The sequence below is a fragment of the Odontesthes bonariensis genome, chromosome 3 (assembly GCF_027942865.1).
Source record: "Odontesthes bonariensis isolate fOdoBon6 chromosome 3, fOdoBon6.hap1, whole genome shotgun sequence".
NCBI lineage: Eukaryota > Metazoa > Chordata > Actinopteri > Atheriniformes > Atherinopsidae > Odontesthes > Odontesthes bonariensis.
In genome coordinates, this window is record NC_134508.1 from 29,366,401 (window position 1) to 29,388,558 (window position 22,158).

Consider the following 22,158-nt stretch of genomic DNA (forward strand, 5'->3'; position numbering starts at 1 on the left):
CCACAGTTAATTTCAAATTAGCTTTGGCCCAGAGAAGACGGAGGTATTTCTGGATCATGTTCACATCTCCTTTTATTATGATTGAGCTTTAAGCTGCATTTGTGACCAGCATCATAAACTGATAAACTGTGTTCACAAACATCTACTTCTGGAAGTGTTCCTGAGCCCATGCAGTGGTTTCTACGACAGAATCATTTCTGTTTTTATTATGTATTGTAGATGATAGAATATTCAGAGCCATCACACTTTCATGTTGTGAAACATTATTCGTGAATTGCTCCACATTTTGTAGAAGCAGTTTTTTTTTTTTTGTTGTTTTTTTAAATCAGATTGCCAAACCTCTGCTCATCATTAATTCTGAGAGACTCTGCCTTTCTACGGTGCTTTTTTTTTTTTTTTTTTTTTCCCCCCATACTCAGGCTGCGGCTACACGGAAACGTTTTTCACTGTAAACGATACTTTTTCTTATCGTTTCGCTGTCGCGGCCACACGGAGCCGGCGTTCCCACTACCCCAAAACGATAGTTTTTGAAAACGGGTTCCAGAGTGGGAAAGTTTGAAAACGGCCTCGTTTCGTTTCCATTGTTACAGCTAAAACGTTTTTGCGTCAGTCACACGTTGACGCTGTGAGCCAATTTTAACACTTCTCTATTGTCTCACAGCGTGGCGTGACATAGTGGCGTGTGTACTGCATCGTTTCATCGTTTTCGTCTGGACAGCAGCGCGTTTCCGTGTGGTCGCAAGAATTTTCGTACCCGTTTTCAAAAAAAACCTTGTTTCGTTTTCGTGTAGCCGTAGCCTCAGTCATGCTACTGACATGCCAATAAACCTGTTTAAACCTGTTGCAACATGCCCCTCCCCCTGCTTCTTGTTAGTAGCACTTACTTTTCCAGCCTTTTGTTGCCCACATCCAAACTATTAGCAATCAATTTCAAGATGAGTCAACCCATTCTGTTGTTATTTACTTATATTACAAGTATTTAGCGATTGGTCATTCGATATCGGCATGAAACGGTGCAAATTATTTGGTCAAATTTCCGATAATGACCTAGTTTAACTTTTGTGAAACCTTTAAACTAGACAGCAGCCATGTGCTTATTAAGAGCCTTACAGACAAATCTGAACATACAGGACAGATTGGCTGGAATTGCATGGTGCTAAAGAAGCTAAAGCGCTTCTTTGCCAAAAAGCTGATATTTGTGATTTAATCCTCTCAGTGAGCGGCCACAATGGGAGTTCAGATATTATAGCATCCACAAGCAGGAGGGGTCCACCAAATGTCCACAGATCACTTAATAATTTACCCACCACTTGAGAGCCAATCTGAAGAATACTATAATCTATGTTGAGTGGTATCATTATTACACATTACACTGTTTTTGCAGGACAAACTGAGGAGCTGCTACAACCAATCAACATCAAATTGAGGTTTTTATGTTTTTTGTTTTTTTTTATAAAACTAGTACAAATGTTCTGGTCCCACTTTCTCCCTTTTTTTTTTCCAATATTTACCCTTCTTGTGAGACTAAACTATGAATTTTTGTGTTTTGGACTGTTAGACAAAACAAGACATTTGAAAATGGCATAACATCAACGCTTTTTATTATTATTATTATTATAATATCAAATTTTATGAACTAAACTAAACTAAAATCATGTTAAAGAGACAAATATTCATTCGCCGACTTTGAGTCAGCCAAGAAACTCCACCTCAAAGCCACAGATCAACATTAAGGTAAGGACAAACTCAATAAGTATGTTTCAGGAACAGCCATAATGTGGACTTCGAGGGCCACTTAGTAAGCTTGATTGCTGTCCTGAGATTTGTCTGTCTCAGTACTAAGACCACAGATTAGCAAGCAGTGCCTGGTCGCTAGCTGTAATCAGCACTGATCTAGTATAATCTCTTTTCAATAGTAAGCAAGCATATTGGTTTCAGGCACAGCTCACAGAAGACATCTTAATCAGCAGGAGGTCAACAAATAGACTTTTACAACTCATAGGAAGGAGCAGATGGGTAGAAAGACATTTCCTTCATGGCAGCGTGTTTGTGCCAACTTGCTTTACATTACATTACATTACATTACATTTTAATGACCAGTTCAACTCCCAAGTCGTGTTTAAAGCATAAAGTAAGGTCGGTGTTTTTCAGTGTGCCTCCAAGGCGACTTCTCTTTCAATGTTTTATAAGCAAGTGTTGGAGTAATTAAACATCAGATAGGGTACAAAACTATAGAGAATACATTATGGAGGCAGCTCATCAGTGAGGAGGGAGTGGTGAAGGAGAGCAGTGGGGCTCCTCGGAGATCAGAAATGGCTCACTCAGACACTCGGAGGAATCTAATTTTGCTTTTACAAAACACTGTGTGAAGCCTAACGGTTTATCCCTCCAAATACCAAAACAGCTGCCGGTTGCAGTGTGAAAGAGTTCCTGTGAGAGAAAGTCTTTCAATATTACTTTTTCAATGTTTGGAAGAAAAAAAAAAAAACATCTGTTAAATCAAAAAATGTCATCAAATAAGCATCTTAACACATTGACTACCAGCGGTTTTTACAGAATTATGTCGTAGACTCCCAGCGTTCTAAACCATTTTTTTGACGTTTTTTGTACAGTCACAGCATATTATGTGACAGGGCCACTGAAACATGTTATGGCTCGTTTGAAAGCTGAGACTTTAAACTCTTTGTGGGTCAAAACTGCGTGTCTCTAGGTGCCGCCATTAGTGAGCTATCCTTAGCTAAACCAAGGCGGGTATCCACCAAAATCAACAACAAACTGAGATCGGGGCTTTTGTGAAAGGTGCACTCTTTCAGCCTGTCGCACTTTAGATACTATCCGGGTCAGAGGATTTGCTTCATGTCGCTTGTTGCAAAGCTAACCTGTTCATAAGACCGCCTCCTTAGACTTGTCGCGTGTCTTCTTCTCCTTCTTGTTGTTTGTTTATGTTACTTTACCGCCACCCTCTGGAAACCGACACGTGCAATTGGACAAAATGCGGAAATGCACAACAATCAATGCAGCGTTATCAAAATTGTTCTTGAGTTGACGCAAAGCCATTGGCGTAATGATCAAAATGTCCAGATGATGACACCAGTTTTTGACTGCCATCTATGTCAGTTCTGTTCATCACATAATTACAAAAATCACACAGAATGTGCATTAGAATGTATAGATTCAGAATCCATAAAAAAAAAACGTAAAAACGTATTTTTACCACGTGGGAGCCAACGCATGGGCAGTAAAAACGTAGTTTTACGTGACTTGGGAGTCAATGTGTTAACAGCACGTTGGAAAAATTACCTCGGAGCTAAAAATCACTTGAGGGGGAGAAATCCACCATCAGCAGTGTATCAGTTTTCTTACACAAGCAGGCATTAATTTGTGAATGTAGCCACCAGCCCTCAAACCACAGAAGGCTCCATAAAACTGTCTTCAAGTAGAAAATGTTTCTATACGCCGAAAAAAAGGGTTGTCACAGCACTGACGGAAAAATTAAATATGGACAAAAATATCTGAGGGAGTTCTGGAGTGTCTGGCAACGGGACCGGTGGGTATTTGGACAGTTTGGAGGCCTGTTGAAGACTCTTCAGACCCTTTGTTGCATTCTTTGAGTCCTTCAAAGGAATTTTGCTCTGCTGGGAAAGTGCTATGCATACAGAGGTGTGAAACCGGTGTGCAAATTATTAAGGTTGGTGGCGAGTATCAGAGCCACAAAGATGTTACCAGCAGCACACTGAAGACGAGATGAGCGCCTTACCTGTCAGTTGTTTTAATGATGTGGCCGATTCATTTAAGTGGTTAAGCAAATATTGAGTGCATTTTAATCAATTTAGTCATTTTAATCCACTGATTTGTCCCTTCATTGACCATTGCATCAAATTGCTTGTTCTGTCTGACCAATCATAAAACACAGCGAATGCATAATCGCACAAGACAAAGAAAAGCGAGAGAGCCTCCCAACAGAGAGAGCTGGGAAAAAATAAATCCATTCAGACGCATTTGATCATTTCTCAAGCAGATAATCGGCAACTTATTTCCCCACTCAGCAGAAGACGATGATAAACTTTTCACTTCCTAACACTTTGATTTTCCATCTTGCTCTGTGAGCATTTAAAGAGACAGCGGCTGTCCTTACCTGAAAGCAACAGCTGATGGATGAAAACAACATGAAGGGTTTCAGACAATCCGACCCCTGTTCTTTAAATATTTGATGGGGAATATGTTGAATATTTTCAGCATTCTACACATTCTCATATTGCTGAAGGTGTGTATACAGTCTCAGGGTTTAGACTCAAAAGACTGAAGGTTGGCTTAATCTTCTTTGCATTGAGAGCTCCATAGATTACATTGCAAATCAACTGAAAACAAGCCACACTGTACAAACCCTAACACCCCAGGTATACAACATAAGGTGCATAATAATAGCAGAAAGGGCCGTTATGTAATCATACATCATAAATGGCCTTATGTTTGTGATGCAAACCTACAGGTTATTTTCAGGTATTTGTATGTTTGCACCGACGCACGTCATCACCGGTGCACGCACACTTGACTGTGTGCACAGCAGACAAGCTAGCATGAAGACAGACGGTGGCGTCTCTATGACATGAGCCAACGGTCTGTGCAGATGCTGAGAGGAACAGCAGGAGAGGAGCCCCTGGACGACACCACACATAAAACATTTAAAGGGCCATCACAGCCAGGCAGGGATTCCACACGTGCCACAAAGTGAGATCAACCCAGCCGAGGATGTCTGAGCGTACTGGAGTGTGAACGTGGGACGTTGCATTAGGATAGCAGCATATTTCCCCGTATGAGTCATTATGTCTGTCTAAATCATAACATCGTAAAATCATAACAGAATCCTCCCTTATGTTCAAGCTGTGGCTTAAACATTATAATTTACAGTGTAGTTTGTATTTTAAGACATCAAAGTAAATGCGTAAATCAAGTGTTACCTACTCATAATTCTCTCCTTTCAGTCCAAATCGTTTCAGTTAAACCTGTTTTTGTCAGATAATGAAAAGTGAACTTTTATGGCCGGTAAAAAACTAAATTCACTGACATGAACAGAGATCTTCGATTCAGCAACATAGCTTTTGTCACAGCTCTGCACCCACTGTAAGCATTCCCAGAGCAGCTGTGCACATCTCAAGTGCACGGTTTGAACCCTTCTGTCAGTCTCATGCCAAAGGTTTGACGGGGTCGAGGTCAGGAGGCTGAAGCAAGCACCACCAGACTGATAGCACACCAGCCTTCCCTGTGTTCAAGAACTTTTTCCACAGCCTAGAGGTGTCCTATCCGTGTTGGCTAAGTATGCCGTAGAATTTGTAAAGATCACCAACTTGACTTGAATCAAAGCACCACGAAATCATCACTTTCCTCTATCTGATGAACATAAACACAACAATTTCAACCAAAAACCTCAAGAGTTTGACTTTGAAAAAGACTCATCAATCCTCAGATCAACATAGATTATCCTTGGCCAACTTTGGTGTCTTTTTCCTGCTTAAGATGTTTAAAAATGTGATTATGCTCACCACATTGGTCATAACGTGAGTAAATTGTGATGTCAACACAGCAAAATAGCAATTTCATATTGACACTTGAAGAACATTGGACTTGCTGCAGTCGTCATATTAAACACTGGGCATCACAACTAAGAAAATCCCACCGCCACAACACTAAAGGCCCACATGGAGCACACAATCCATACAGAAACTTCACTATACAGTGTAAACTTATCTGCTCTACTTTTAAGCTCTATTCAATGCTTTTTGTAACATCTGCAATAATTGGACATTCTTTTGTGTGCAGATGCCTGTAGAGATGGACCTGCTCGCACTCTTTCCTGCAGCTGTTCTTGTTTTTCAGAGCACGCCTCATGCACAGCATGCGACAGGTCACAAACAACTGGGAGGTGCATAACAAGACTAAATGAAAGCAAAGCACTCGGTGCGACGTCCAATCCGGCGCAAACTGCTGTTAGAAAGGCTGGGAACAATGAGCGTCAACTTAACTTAGGAGTGGGTTCTTTCAAGAAACTCGGACATGCAAGGCCTAGTTGCAGAGTCACAGTTGATGCAGACACTGCAGTTGGACATGTGTCATCAAGTCGAGCTGTATTTGGTAACTGCGGGGCATTGTTTTTCATATTTCTCCAACTTTTTTGTAGACTAAATATTGAATGAAAAAGCAAGTGTGTCTAGAGAGGAACCAATAATACGGATGCAAAAATTAGACAATCTTGAAACAATCACACGTTACCCCCTGTAATGAGGCAAAAACTGAACGCTGCCATTCCCATTCAAAAGTTTACAAGACACTGCTCCTCCCATAAAGATGTAGGTTGACAAAACCCAAATATTCAGCTTTGAAGAACGGTCGCCAACTTTAAAAAAAAAAAAAAAAGCAATAACTCCCTTCCAGCTCCGCGCATTTAAAACAACGTTAAATTACCCCAGTAGTGCATACTTCAAAGTATCAGAGGAACGCTGTAGTGGCTGTAGGAAGCCTTGTGTTACATTATATCGGCATAATGGCAACATCAAGGAGGAGATGTGAAAGCCGCTCTGCTGAGCTCAACCCGTGTCGCTGTATTTACAGGCGCCAGCAGCGGAAACGACGTTTCTCTCTGCTTTAATCACAGGTTGGTGAACCGTTTGTTGACCCTCAAAAATACGATAAAGTAAGCTAGCCTAAACTGCTCCAACAAGCCGGACATGCCTCTTCTCCAGGCTGCCCGCTGCCGCTTTTCCTCTGCTGAGGAGAGAAAAAAAAAAAAAGACCCTGTTTCTTCTCCTAGTTACAACCGGTCCAGAGCTCAACCCCCGAAAACTGGCAACATGTCTAAAATTTCTGCACTTACCACAGTCCGGGTCGAGGGGTTCACGTGGAGGCAAAAGAAAACCGAACAGGACGGGGTTATCCAAAAGGTTTAAACTTGTCCCGTTAGTGAAGACACGAAGCTCGGTGTGTGTATCAGCGCGTGCGTGTCTGTGTGAGTCTGCAGAGTCCCTCTGTCTCCTCACTCCAAGTCACTCCTTGAGGGCGGGGCTGAGAGGGAGGAGGAGACTGAGGCGCGCGTGCAGCCACAGAGGATGGCAGGGCTGCAGAAAGAGGGGGGCCGGGGGGCCGGGTGGCATCAGAGGCCCCCCCACACTGGCGATATTTGCTCTCAAATTTTTCCTATTGGGTTAGTTATATTGAGTTCCTATTTCATAGCAAATGTATGGAAACTTTGACAATAAAATCAGACACCAAAGGCGCATATCTCTATTCATGCTGACTGGTAAACACGTACTCCCCTCTCTGTTTGAAATGTTGGTTTCAGAGTGCAGAGTCCACCCACTATCAACTACGTGTGCCCAAAAAACCTTTAAAGAAACTAAACAAAATAAAAAATGTTGGTTTTGTTGCCTCGTTCGCATATGCCTTTTCAAGCCCGGATTGATTCACCCAGTGGCGCACTAAGGGCTGTTTTATATCTTCTCACTTGTATCCCTCTTCCGTGCTTTTAGCCTCCTGTGGCCATTTCTCCAATGCGGACGGACAGACGTAAAGTCCTCCAAAAAAGCTAACCACGCATATTCTCTAGTAATGATGCTATGCATTGATCTAATACCGATTAGTTGAATGTTAGCTCAAGTTGGCTATGTCACCAACCGATTTCACAACAAGAGGACAAAGCGCCAAAACCACAAACGGCAAAGAAGCACAGTTGAAAATCTCAGACAACATTAGCTTCACTAGATCACAAAGCAGATTTTTGGGCACTTCGACTTTTGTCTTATCCACAACAAAGCAAAGCTAAAGGAACAACAACAGTGGCAACACAACCAAGAGCAGCCCACAGCACAGATATTACACATATTTATGAGACTGCCCCCAATTGGCAGGAAAATGCTATGACATCTAGACATGCGTTTTCGAGGCATACAGAGATCTACGTTACGGACCTTAAGTGATGCACATCATTAGTCTCACACTGTTTCTCATTTGAAGTGAAAAATAGGAATTTCTAGAATTTTTACTGGAATGCTCCTCCGAGTTGGACTTCCAGTTTTGTGAAAGTGAGTGGAACTTCATCAGTGCCGACATTCATAAGTCTCAGATTTAAAAAAAATACTGTGGTAAGAACTTATATTTTATCGCTTATTTGCGTTTAAATTGGTCTTATGTTTCAAGAAATCAGTCTTATACACTAGTGATGTGTCTTTCATAAAATTTTTGAAGTTATAAAATCAAACCTCCAGCACACATGCGTAATGGTATTTTATGTTTTAATAGTTCTGTTTTCAGTCATAAACATAGGTTTAAATGATTCTATTAAAACAATAAGATTTGTTATGGTTGCTCTTAGTAACATACATAGACATGTATGCACACATACTAATAATGTGTACTTTGGCCCCAGTAAACATGATTCTATCTAGATTTTCTTAACAATCTACCGGTAACATATTTGCAATGATCAACATTGCTATAGCAATATGCAGCACTCACATATGAGTCGTGAGCCTCAACTGTCTCACTTCTTATTCACTTTGAATGCGGTGGCCTTGTGAGTTGGTGAACTGAATTGCGGGTCTATTGTTCCACTTTACTAGCCTGATTAACATAGACTTTCAAATCTCTTCGAGATTCTGGTCTGACCAAGACCATAACGAATACGATTTGAAATGGCCTGGTCAACCCGCCTCCCTCGGGTTGCTACTGGTTGTGGCCAGAAAAGGCTGTGCCTAAGCTTAAGCCAATCACACCACTCTTTCCTCTGACGTATGATTTAGCTACCAGCGGGGCTAACTGGTAGATTAAACTCTTACCAAAGCCAGTAGGGAGCAAGGCGAAAACGTCTTTCCTGTCAAGAAATGATTCAAGGTCTGTTCTTTGCTCGATTTTTAACGAGAATCTCCCGTCGAACACTTTCATTACAGCATCTACAGCAGTGTCAAAAGCTTGATGCTGCTCCATGTTGATATTGAATGAAGCGCTTCCGTGTACAATCCATGGGTTGAGTGGCAGTTCAACCACATCACTACCTTGAACACGCCTCTACCCTGGGCCGTTGGCGCTGCTCAAAGTTGATTGCTTCCCGACAAAGTGGGTGGAGTTCCCATTTTTTCGGGAACTCGAATCCACCTGAACGAGCAGTTTGCCTGAGTAAGTGTAGCAGAGCCGAAGGTGTTGCGTCACTGCGAGGGCGGAGCCTGGGTACCACTTTACAAACTTTGCTTTCAAAGACGAAGACATTTCCAGTTTTTGAATAGCAGCTAGAGAGCCAACCATTCCAATCCATTTCCATGATTGAACAGTTAACGTTTGACCAGTGTGAGCAAGAGTCCTGCCTTCCTTATTGCATTTGTGCGGGCTGAATCAGCAGGCAGGGACTGTTCAAACACTGCTCATATGTACCACACTTCAGCTGAACAGTTGAGATAAGTTTGTCATTCCAACAGCAATGACTGACTGACTCTGCATGCATGTTATCGCTAACCCAAGGCACTGCCAAAGTGCTCTGAGAGTCTTTGTGCTACACATTATGTGTTCACCGCACATACTGAGTCGTTAAACCTGAGGCAATTCTGGACGCATATTATTACACCCAGAGCGAATGATTTAAACGTCAACAATACTATGTAATAATGGAACTGTGCACCCTCAGAATACTTGACACTCCTGTAATTTTATTCAAAATAAATTTGGCCATGTGTGTTACAGGTCTGAGTTTCTGTTGTATGAATTAATGCTTTTTTAGGCCTTTCAGCCGAGGCTCCTGATGAGTGTCCCAGATTTCAGCCCGAGCTGTCCCACATTAGGAAATGTACATCATCTTTTGGCACAAGGAACACGTTTATATTTGCTATTTTTTCTCAGGGAGCGATATTACTTTTTTCTTTCTGAGTTCATTAAATTTTCTCCATTTTATTTACACGCCTTCCATTTAAATTCCGCTCACTTTGACAATTAATCACGTTTCACTCTGCACATTAAAGTCTCTAATATTCCTGCACCAGTATGTGTATGACCTGCCTGTTTACCTTTATATTCACTCATGCATTTTATCATTATGTTTAGTTTGGAAAAGTTCTCCTTTAATGATTTTCAGAATATTCTTTAAGCCCTAACCGATCATATTTGTTCACATTAAAACTAAAAGTATTCAGTAATTCCAGATCTTGTATTGTGGCTTTCATAACGTTTATCATATGCAAACCATGAGGAAACATTTTTCACAAACATGATCATCCATTTGTCAGCTAGCAGTATTTTTACTTGCCTTTATGCTCACGAGGCGTCAGAAGCAAACAACAGACCATGGAGCAGATGTTAAAACAATGAAATATTAATTCAGTGCTCAGGATTCCTTGTTTTTCGCTTTCCTATTTCTGTTATCTTTTTCATTCAGTTTTCTTTTGTCTCTTTGTTTTAAAATTTCTCTCCCTTTTATGTCTTCATCCCATTTTCTCCTTTCTTCTTCTGGTCTGACTTCAATCAGCCACCCTCCTGCTGCATGAAGTCAATCTTGTGTTATTAACTTCTGAGTAAAATAAGATCTTTTTAAGGAAGAATAGAAGCGATTCTGATTCAATTGTACGTATACAATAAGTGCAGGGCACAGTATGCTGGGATTAAAGGCCAGCATGCCATAAAACATAGAATAGGAGTAATGGTGAAAACTCATGAAAGGAAAGTATAAAGGATTATGGAATTTCAATGTAATGATAATGTGACATATATGATATGATGAAATTACACAAACAGATGATATATAAATGCATGCACTATATTTCATTTTCAGTGCAACAAAAAATTGTTTTATTTGTTTATCTGTAAACATGAAAATGTATATAGAAGACACACAGAACACAACATGCTCATATGTCTGTTACGTCACTGTATTAGTCTGCAACAGCCAATACATCTTGTTCTGAAAAATAATGTCCAGATGATTACTTTTTCTACTTATACAGTGATGCAGTTCACTAGGCTGAGGATATACAAAGGTAGACAGTAAAGTTAAATTGACAAATCTGTAAAATTTGTAAGGAATGGGCAACTCTGTAAATATAATAACTTGTCATATTATCAGGCAAACAACTAAAAAGAAAAAAAAGAAAGTAAAAAATCAGAGAACATAGCTTTCAACATCGCTCACCGTGAGCTGAGAATCTGGGTCAGCGGTAATAGTTGATGGACTAACATGACTGTTTTCTCCTCTTAACCCCAATCCTCCTTGTCCCGTGGCAGCTGGAAATGGCACTTGGGTTTAAGACTTCATACATATTTCATGAATTTGCACTTGTCCCACTTCTCCCCAGGAGCAGAAAGAATTGGGTGTTTTGTTAATGTTGCCACAAAACAAATCCCACAAGTAACAGCGTGGAATGAGGATTGGGGGCAAATGCTCTTATTCGCTTTATTGCCCAGAATAAAATGATAAGACTGATATCACTGTCATCACTGTGTTTCAAATAGAAAGACACGCAGTACCAGTCTGAAGTTTGCATATACTCCTCATGAACCCCGAATGTCTAGACAATCTTGAGCTGAAATGCGGCTTTCATTGATTTCTTTGATTCCCCTCACCACCCAAAGGCCAAGAGGTTACTGCCAGCTAATAGTTTGCCCCACAACCCCATGTAGAGCCACAAAATGCTAAGTTTTACACAAGGACATGGACATGGACAAGGAAAATAAAACAAACAAACAAACAAAACAAAATGCTGTTTTGTGAGCTTTTTACAATGCTTATAGACAGAACCTATAGACAGAACTAGGCTGGTTGTTTTTCAGTGTTTTCAGTCATTATACGGTGCTAGGCTAACCATTTTCTGACTCAAGCTGTGAACACAAAAGCTGCATCGGTCTTTTTAAGTCTAAAAAAAAAAGTATGTGTGAAGAAAATATGGTTTCTATTCTCAAAACCTTGCTGAAGAGAGCTTTGAGATCCCGCTGCTGCTCATGTGCTTGCAAATGATTAATCCGATCGTTAACCACGAGGTTGGAGAGTGAGTTTTCAAGTCAGAAGCTTTCCATCATCAATTTTTATGGATTCAATATGCAGACGGACAAAGAGAGACACTGTTGTGACTAATGAAACAAGAACTCACACCGCTGCAGAGCTCTGCCTGAAGGAGCATTTCAGCAGAGATAACCTTTCTGTGTGTGATGCCATGAAGAACCGCACTGTAAGTCAGGACAGAGCATGTCTCTCTGGTCTTTCTGCCCCGCATTGATCCACTCTGTCCTTTACGTCTTTCTCTCAATCATCTCGCTCTGTTCTGAAGAGAGTGGTGGATCGGTGCCAGCAGCTGCCATGTGGAAACCATTAAGGCATTAACACACCAACAAGGATGGGACGTGCTCTTATTGTCAACCACTATTTTGTAATCATTTATCACAATGTCAATAAAGTATTCATTCACTGCTCTTTTTAGAAGGCCTCTGCAGCTTGTATTGAGCTGCCCTCTGTGGTGAACAGCGCTGAGTGAACAATCAGGGTTGTCAGAGCCATGTTGGGACTTCTACTGAGAACACTTGAGTTATGAAGTGGAAGTAGTTTTTCTCAAGTTTATGCTTTCCTTCACATTAACAGCTGATGATGTGTTTTCTGCTTTACAAGAAAAAATAACAATTGACTCGGTCCTTTGTTGCCTTCAGCTAATTCCCAACAGTTTTCAGCACTCTATGAGTCTGCCAGTGCAAAGATTCCTGAAAAAGCAGTTCTGAGAAACTAACATTTTACAATGTTTTCCTCAATTATTCTGCAACTTGAATTTCAGAAGAGTCATTTTGAGTGTTTTCGTTGACAAAGATTCCCTCCAGTCATGTTTTACAGTATGAAATCATTTGTGATCCCACTCATATTAGAATAATAATGACATTCTAAAACATGGCTAATTAGTTTTTTCTAAAAACACACACATTGACCTTGTATCTTACGATTTCTATATATCATTCTATTCAACTTGACAAAAAAAAAAATATCCCTTTGATATGTCCACCTGAAAAACTCAGATTCAGTCACTAACAGCTCCACGACTGCAAGGCTAAACCCCACAAAGAGCCTCTCCGGAGAATATTGATAGACAACAGGACCCTTATCCTTACACCGGGCCGCAGTAAGACGAGAAAACCCCATCAAAAATGAACACTTTTACTTCAGTCAAATGAAAACTGTAGAGAGCCTCGTTACAATGAGCCTGCAATACTGTCACTGAAATGAAGGACGACCGAATCCATTCTAGTCACAGCTATACAAAGCAGCCTCTTCTGATAAAGTGTTTGGGCTGTGTGAGTTTGATTTGATCAGATCTGACTAATAACCAACCGTACCTATAGGTGCTTTCAGACTCAGATTCAAAGGCCATTTAGAATCTGAAATGGTGCAGAGAAAAAGTATGTGAAGTTATTGTTTCCACCTGAGCCTGTCTGACTCAAATCAGAGCGAAAAATCACAAACAAAACAGGAGCAGAAACTGTTGTGCTCTTAAATTTGCACGTTAGCCTCCGTAATTCATTAATATGCCAAACACTTGTCAAAATGTCGCTTAAGTTACATGTTGGATCTCAGATAGTTTCAACAAAAATGTGCATTCTTTTGAGAACAGAATGTGGTTTTCCTCTTCAAACTCCGTACATGCAGCATACAGCACACTGATGCTCATACATCCAAGTGAAGAAATTATAAGCAAAACACATTTTTGAGTAAAAGGAGACTACCATTGCAGCGATCTTCAGTGTACTTTGAGGGCACAGTAGTGCATACTGTGTGCCATAATGATGCAAAAGCGACAGCTGTAAATGGCACATGTAGTCCCTCAGCTCCGTAGGAGGGTACATTTCCCGCAGGCAGTTTTTTTTTTCTTTCTCAATAGTGAAAAAGCTTGAAGATTAGTTATGCATGTGTCAAACTAATTATGGAAAGGGATTCGTGATCTCTTGTCTATGGTTACTCACACAGACCAATTAATAACCAACCCACGTACCTCTGAAATTCAAACACATTTATACCTGATGAATCTCAGAGTTCCTGAATTTTCAAGTGAGAAGAGACATTTTTTTTTTTTTACTTAATCCAGATTTTTTTCTGAACCCATTAAGATGTATTAGAAAGAACAGACTTCCAAACACATTTTTCCTCTTCTACATATAAATGGAAAAAATGAGCGAGTTAAAAATAATTCAGCCACTGACCTAAAAACCGTGACTCTTTGAATTCACTTAACAGTGAGACCAGGGCCCAGATGTACTATTGTTTTACATCTGGTGCAACTGTCTTTTAATATTAATGTTTTATAGTTAGTATCCTTCCTTTTATCTGAATCTGAATTTCAAAGAATGTCTAATAACTCCTATAATAATCTTATGATCGTATGTGTGCTGTCTGATCCTGAACCATAAATGATTATAACAAATTTGAAAGTATCTAAACTCAAAAGTGAAGTCCCATTTTACCCATGGAGCCAAAGTAGAACCAATGAACAGTCTTTTTTTATATGATTGAAAGAGCTCAATCTTAAATATGTTTAACTGATCAGGCAATCAGATTCATGCATATAGGTTCTGGATTGTAAAAATTGCTGCACCTTTGGTAAACTTCAGGCTCCTGATTTTCAACATGTCCGCCTGTATGCACCTCTTAGCTGTTTTGCTCCTGTATTTGTAAATCAGGGCAGTTTTAGGACATCGACTCTCATCAGGGCTATTTATGATTTGTAACCATACTCACATTCGCCTGGGATTGTAAATACGACCCCAGGATTAAATATGTTTGAGTTGGTCCTTTATGTCATGACTGATAAATGACCCTATATGACACTGCATCAGTACATGGCTCTATGTCGAGGCAGAGTCAGTCTTAGATATATGACATGCAATATAAACATCAAGTGCCTCCATGCATAAAAATGGATAGAGACATAGATATCACAGTATAGAATTGTTTACTTCATCCTTTAATGTGGAGCAGATGCACATAGCATCGTATGAAATTCAAGTACATGGGCGCATCATTTTAGGGATTAGTTGCTCTCTGCAGTTGACTGCAGGCTGTATATTCAGTTCACCTATTTCAGATTCAGCTGCTTGAACAGTATTTAGCTCATCTTTCAACCACAGCAGCCACTGATTACTGCATATACTACATGTCGTGCTGAGAGGAACAATATTGCATCTCTGGAGAAAAATTTGAAGGTTTCAGTGCTCTTTTGAAAGATTTGATACCAAACCAGATTCTACTTTGTGATCCCTTTTCAGCCACAATAAAACATTTCTTTACTCTTTGAACAGCACTGCCGTCATGTGCATATTGTGAACATCATTATTGACGCTTAAATTGTATCTTTATGTATTGATCTTGACTATGAATTGCTCATATTAACATAAACTGATGCACTAAGATCGATCTTCCTTTATCAGTGTGTGGGAAAAAAAGAGACAGTATCTTTAAACATCTTTAAAACCCTCCAGCAATAACAGCAGATGGGTGACTTACTCTCTGCTTGAGGCAGAATATGCAGCATAGCTTCTGTTGGAGTTACATTGAAGTCACAGATAAAGTTCACCCAGTAACACTGCAGTAAAGCTTTGAAAACTTCCTTTTAATTCCGAAAACCCAGTACAGTAGTGAAATGTGGGGAAAGAACGTCTAAGATCACGGCTGCACCTGTTCATCATCTCTTTACAGATAGCCGACTGTGAGGTAAGGGCTCCCTCTAGTGACATAGTCTGGAAATTACAAGTAGAAATATCAGGAACACTGATAGTTATTTTGCAGAGAAAGACACAAATATTCATATTAGAAACAAACAAGATACATGGATTATGTCATAACGTCCACAAACACCACTGTGTGTTTTCATGTCGTAAGAGAAAGTTTGGATTGGAAAAAGGAAAAAGTGTCTGGAACTCATCTGTAGTACCTGCATTAAGACACAGAGGGGCACTGGTGGGATGTTTTTTTTTTGTTTGGTTGTTTTTTTTTTTTTTTGTACTGCAGTACCTCAACCACTAACCACATGTAGGAGTGCTTAGGCTCCTCTCTAACCCTTTATTAAACAATGCACTCACTCTAATCCCCAGAAATCTAACTAATAAGGCTAAAGTAAAACTAAATAAAGGTTGACAGAACTGATGAAAAACAGATTCTTCCATTTTTTATTGATATTGTTACAGGAGAATAAAACATTTTCAAAGAGTCATAGCAATTAGGCCCATTCTAACAAAATCAAAAAGCTAAAATATTTCATGCCCTTCTAAAAGGATGTTGAGGAACATATTCATATATTTTTATATGAACACTGAAAGAGAGTTTTATTGCTGTAATTATTCTTCCTGTTCACACAGGAGATGAAAACATTTTTTCCATTTCAGGAAGCCTTAGATGTTTGAATTAAATTCCCTCCATGTTTCCCGGCTGGACTGCTCTAACTTTTACTGATATCCACTTGATTGAACTCATTTTACTAACCCTAGACTTTTGTTTTGATTCAAAAGTGAATGCGTATTTTTGTTCAAATTTTTTGTTGTGTTCTATTCATTCGTATTCAGAATGGACAACAAGTTCCGTTCACAGTTCACACGATTTTCTGTGAGAGAAGGATCATTTTCAGATCGCCTGAGCTGTACAAAAAAAGCATCATTTTCTTCAGCACTGTCAACACACGGTAAACCAAGAACTACCAAACCTTTGGACTTCATGGAGGCGCAAACAACTGCAGCTAACCAAGGCTTAAAGCTGAACCCAAAGATCTGCATCCAAAGCCCCTCTGCCACTTGCAGAGGACTAAACACAAATATTTGGGAAAAACTGAATTGGGAAGATGTTGATCTGGACTGCTTTCTTCAAAAGGTAAAGAAGGTCATTAACTTCTGTTTAACAATTTAAAAGATAATGTAGCTCACTCTTTTTAGCAGAGAGAAAAGAAAAGCACTTACATTGGGGGTGTCCCATCCTTTTAAAAATGTTAATCATTAAAACGGCGAATACTTAAAAAATGTTCACATAAAATAAAAACAACAATTTCTTTGCACATTTTAAGTCCAATGTGCATAAGAAGAAGAGCACTGTTAAAATATAGCCAATGAAATTTTTAAGTTTAATCTGCTGTATTTCATCAACATCAGTTGAGATGGGGGAAAAAAATCCATAGAATTATGCTTTTTTTATATATATATATATATAATTATTTTGAGTAGTGTTCAGTACATGTGTACCAGTAAGGGCATCCTTGTCAAGTTTAAACCCCACAACATTTTCTATAAAAAAAACGAAAAAAAAAAAACTGGCAAATGGACATTTTCAGACAAACCGGTTCAGAAACATAATCAGTAAACATGTCATTTCATTGGATTTTGTCAATGTAGAAACCGATCAAGCTAAAGATCATAGTATATTTTCTATATTTATCTATAACTCGCGTTTTAAAATGGCATTGCACTGGTGGCAGCCTGCTGCAGTAACTCTACCATAAATTTATGGTGTCTTTTCTTTGTGTCTTTGAGATTTTCCACCGAGGTGTTTTTTGGTAAATTATTTATTTTTAAAACATTTTTCTATGCTGGGTGCTGCAATGTTTGCTTCTGGTAATTCTGGCACATTTTAAAAAATTGTTGTGAAGCATAACCATGGCAACAGGAAAGTTGTTTGCATGTGGGAGCATCAGATTGAACTTTCCAAAGCCCAGGTAATGTTTGGAATAAGACACAGAATCCAGATTAGTTGAACATCTTGAGCAAGAACATAATGAAGAGAAAGGAGGGGGAAGTTTAAAACTTTTTTTCCCTGATCATCACTGGTATGAGCAGCAGGAATATCAGGAAGTGAATATAATTATTTTTTCACTAAAATGTGGCTGCAGGAAGATTTCCAATAACTCTCTACTCAGCTTCAGGACTATTTTGGCAGAGACTGCTGAAAGAGGAGGGATTTCAGTGACAACAGATGGTATGGTCTTGGACGTGTTACTAAGAAAGAGCATCTCTGCACCACAAATGTCAAACTATTGGCTGAATTCCTGTGCATGTTGTTTGCTGAGAGTTCACCTGTATTACCTGCAGACACTGTGAATGACATCATCAGCTCAGTTGTTGCCAAGCTTCAAAGCCAAAACAGTCCAACCTATTCCATTCAATTCAATAATACTTTATTAATCCCCAAAGGGAAATTTTATTGCTTCAGTATTCATAATTATTAAAGATATGATTTTGTTATAGGGAGGTAACAAAATAAGATATAAAACAGCTGACAAACATGTATAAAGTTGAAGTATAACAGAGAGGAAGGTGCGGCAGAAATCTTCAGAGATCGCCATCATGTTCTTTGATTTCTCCAGTGCATTTAACACAATCCAGCCTGATCTGCTTAGTCTGAAACTCCAGAAGACTCAGGTGGAGGCCTCAACAATCACCTGGATTAATGACTACCTGACAAACAGACCACAGTTTGTCAGACTGAAGAATTGTGTGTCTAACCAGGTGATCAGCAGCACAGGAGCACCACAGGGGACTGTACTCTCTCCATTCCTTTTCACTCTGTACACTTCAGACTTCCAGTACAAGTCAGACTCCTGTCATCTACAGAAATATTCAGATGACTCTGCAGTTGTCGGGTGTATCAGAGATGGACAAGAAGCTGAGTACAGAGAGCTGGTGGACCGCTTTGTGGCATGGTGTGGGAACAATCATCTCATCTTGAATGTTAACAAAACAAAGGAGATGATTGTTGAGGAATATAAATACCTTGGTGTTCATGTGGACAACAGACTGGACTGGAGACACAACAGTGAAGCAATCTACAAGAAAGGACAGAGCAGACTGTACTTCTTGAGGAAGCTAAGGTCCTTCAAGGTTTGCAACAAGATGTTGCAGATCTTCTACAAGTCGGTTGTTGAGAGCGTCATTTCCTCTTGCGTCATCTGTTGGGGCAGCAGCATCAGAACCAGGGACCTAAAAAGACTCAACAACCTGATAAGGAAGGCTGGTTCTGTTCTGGGGACGACTGTGGAACCTCTGGAGACAATAATGCAAAGAAGGATTTTGCATAAAATCAAGAGAATTATGGACAACCCTGAACATCCTCTCAATGAGACTGTTATCGGAAAACAGAGTCTCTTCAGTCAAAGGCTTCTTCAGTTTGGATGCAAAACTGACCGCTACAGGAAATCTTTCCTGCCCACAGCCATCAGCATCTATAATAACTCTTTGATTTAATTGAGCTACATCAACATTTAATTTCCCTCTGGGATAAATAAAGTATTTTTGAATTGAATTGAATTTGAATTGAATTGAATCAATGGGTTAAGGTGTTTTTGTAGCTTGGCAACAACTTAGCTGATGAGTGCACATGCAGTATTGGCAGGTAACACAGATGAACTCTCTGTAAATGGACAAAAACTCACAGCCAACAGTTCAACATCTCTCCGGCCGCACAGTCCCAAAGCCGAGTAGAGAGATGCCAGAGCTGCTGTCACATCTCAATAATTAAACAATAATATCGCCATCCTGAGATTTCTGCTGTGTTCTCATCAGGAGTCCAAGCTTGTCCATTCCATCCACCAGTGACCTCATACTTTCCATGACAATAAGTTTCACCTCTCTCTCCACTTCTTTCTCACTTTGCTTCCAATACATCTCCTCTTCAACTCATCTTGAATTGAGGTCTTATTGAAGGCATTACTTGGGCTTTGGGTAGCTCGGTTAGCTGCTCCAAAAGGTTAACAAACTTTGCTGTTGTCATGGTTATGCATCATAATAGTTGGAAAAAAAATGCCTGAGTTACCAGCAGAAGTCTTTCCAGCCACAAAGCATCCAAAATAGCACAGAAATCCATGGTTTCACAGATAAAAAAAAAAAGCTCAGCTGAAAATCTTGAGAAGATGCAAAGAAAGACACAGAGCCAATCAGTGCATAACCAGAAAATATGTCTCTCCAGTAAGACTGCCTGGGAACTTAAGCTACATGACCAGGTTTTTGGAGAAGAAAAATAAAAGACTTAATTCCCTATGATCTCTATTCCATGTTTTTTTGGGGGGATTTTTTTTCACTGAAAATGCCCTCGGTATATCTGAGAAGTCTAACACGGATATTCTTGTCTTGTTGCTTCATCGCAGGATGACAAAGACCTCTCCATCAGGAACATAATGATGAGAGTTCTTCCTAAGCCCATCACAACAGCTGAGCTTTTTAAAGACGACGTTTTTCGTTCACAAAAAGTTCACACTACAAACTGTCGTGGTTGGAGCAGACACCTGATGGCAGGAAGCACCAGTCACACTCAACCCTCTGCAGCCCCCACCTTCAGTTTTCAGGAGTGGAGCAACACCACTGAAATATCCCAAATAACAGTCCACTTCCCCAAACCCAAAAAAGAAGAAGCTAAAGAGGTGCCGGTGGAAGAGGTGGAAAACGAAGACGTTCCCCTTAGAAGAGAGGAGCCGTTATGCAATGATTTTCCACTCAAAGAGCCGCAAGAGGAGCTGGTGGGACAGGACAGTCAGCAAAAAACAGGTCCAAAGGCAATCCAGAAAAACTTGGATGACTTTGAAAACCTTGAACTCTTGCCAGACGAAACAATAGAAGTTGGAGAAAAACGCAAAGAGAAGAGCATTCGAAGAAGGGTCCTAAACTGGCTGGATGATTTAATCCACGACCACTACAGGAAAAAGATTGCTAAATCATACATGCGAGAGGAAAAAGAGGGCCATGAGTTTTATCCAAGTAAGACTTTGATAAATTAAAAAACCATATGACCTAATTTCTACAATTATTTCTAATCTACAGAGAACATATATATTTTTTAACATGTCATCTTCTCCCCTGGTCTCCTCTTTACATCTAAAGTGAACTTCTCCATGCACTATCCGATAACGCGAGCTGAGAGAGAGAGGCAGAAAAGAGAGATGTGGCGGAGCCGTGAAAAAGAGAGGCAAAGCATTAAGAGACACCTGGATGTCTACTGGGAGAAAAGGCGCCAACAAAAAGAGGCTCTAAGAAAGGAGGAGGAGGAGCGCTTTGAGAGATGGGTAGCAGAGCATGACATCAGCATCCCAGACCCTGCATCAGAGGAGTCTAAAATGAGGATGAGCTTGTGGACGAAGAGATTTTTACGGTGAGTCCTCATCAAAGAGAGAAGAAGTGGCCACAAGTAAGCAGTAGTTAAAAGTCTCCAATGATTATAAAATGTTTCTGTTTTCCAGAGCAAAAGAGTTCTTCTTGCAATAAAGCAACTCTCTGCACCGACGACACAGTTCTCTTCCACATGGATAGAAACAACCTTCAATTATATTTGAAGAATATACAACCTCTTGTGGTTGTAAAGATGACCTCAATGATGGTGTCACATTGTAAAAGGAAAATATTTAGACAAAGATATGATCATTTTGAATGTTATTTCCTAAACTGTACCAGAAAATAAAAAAGGGTTTAGTAAAATGTTGCCATTGTACCGTTTTTTTTTCTAACCTCTGAGTTATACTGAGCTATACATTCATGGTATAGTCTCTGCTCTCCACTGAGCCTCCATCATTTTGCAGATATTCGTCTATCTTTGTTAGATGAGTTGAACCTCTCTTCTTTCAGAGGCAGGTGCTTTAGTTTGCAGCAGCACCAGCACACACCTCATTGTCTAATCGGTCCCTCCCTGGACATACAAATAACCTTAGTTACCATTGTTTTTCTCTCTTTGTCGTCTTCCTCCCTCCATGACCCTATTTCTCAGAACCTGATATTTTGGCATTTTGAATTACAAAACATTTCTTCTTCACCGGAAGCCTCCTATAATGTAGACGATGAGCCTGAAAATATACTTTAGCCGAGAAACTCTTCCAGCCGGTAGCAACTATTGGTTTTAGTGCATTGTTTCACTTTGGGGGCAGTATTGACATTTTTAGGTGCTATAGGTGTAGGATATACCTGAGGAGGAATTCCTCAATGTCACATAAACCTTTCCTCAGTATTTATCTTTTCCTCCTGGTCTTCCGTTTGTCTTCCCTCTTGTCTTTCTCTCAGAATGATACACTGAAAATCCATTAGGTTACTGTCAGTAGCAGCTAGGAGAGTGGACTCTTAAGTGATACTGCTGGTAGAAATGCCGTGCTATCCAGTTTCTGCTTACCTCAGGGACAAGCGAGCACAATATTTCATAGGCTGCTGATA

At 39.9% G+C, this 22,158-nt stretch overlaps 1 protein-coding gene across 2 annotated transcripts in view; it reads right to left on the reverse strand.

Moving 5' to 3' along the window:
* The window catches only part of ppp1r16b (protein phosphatase 1, regulatory subunit 16B), an 86,399-nt gene extending 79,397 nt beyond the window's left edge, over window positions 1-7,002 (reverse strand). For both annotated transcript variants that reach the window (XM_075461478.1, XM_075461479.1), the window contains exon 1: window positions 6,869-7,002. The gene's annotated coding sequence lies outside the window, so the exon portion shown is untranslated. The remainder of the gene's footprint in view (window positions 1-6,868) is intronic.
* Window positions 7,003-22,158: the final 15,156 nt, after the last annotated feature.